We start from the raw sequence: 549 nt of genomic DNA on the forward strand, positions 1-549 counted from the left end.
TTTTTCGTTTTCGTTTTAACGAAAGAAGGTTTCTTTCTCCTGCTATATCATTGCGGCTATCCAGCGATTAGCTCGCGTAGCTACCGTCAGCTAATATAGCTCTTTTAGTTATAATCGAAAAATTAGTAAATAAGTACTATCCATATAATATCAGCCGGTGGCATTTGATCTGCATAGCCCCGTTCACATACATTTAAGATGCACAAAGAATGGACACTTGACTGACTTTATGATCCATAATACAGACGGCCTCTCACCATCTGGTCCCATGGTGTAATGGTTAGCACTCTGGACTTTGAATCCAGCGATCCGAGTTCAAATCTCGGTGGGACCTCTTCCTTTTGACCCCATTTTAGCGTGTGTAACAATTTTACGGAGAGGCAACGACATTTTTTTGCCTTTTAACTATTCATGTGATAGCATTAAATTATTGGAGGGGTTTATTTGATTGTTTAATTTGTGTAAATGAATCAAATGAAATGAACTGTTGAATCTCTTACCAGAGTGCATGGTTTGTTATTGACGAATGTAATCAGGTTAAAGTTTTCA

General features: G+C 37.9%; 1 non-coding gene across 1 annotated transcript; it reads left to right on the forward strand.

Annotated features, from left to right (window-relative positions):
- The first annotated feature begins 262 nt into the window (after nucleotides 1-262).
- On the forward strand, nucleotides 263-334 carry trnaq-uug (transfer RNA glutamine (anticodon UUG)). Its single transcript has one exon. It is a non-coding gene; the product is annotated as a tRNA-Gln (tRNA).
- The last annotated feature ends 215 nt before the right edge of the window (nucleotides 335-549 follow it).

The sequence above is a fragment of the Genypterus blacodes genome, unplaced genomic scaffold, assembly GCF_046128005.1.
Source record: "Genypterus blacodes isolate CSIRO-AG114 ecotype Tasmania unplaced genomic scaffold, CSIRO-AGI_Gbla_v1 ptg000094l_1, whole genome shotgun sequence".
Lineage (NCBI taxonomy): Eukaryota > Metazoa > Chordata > Actinopteri > Ophidiiformes > Ophidiidae > Genypterus > Genypterus blacodes.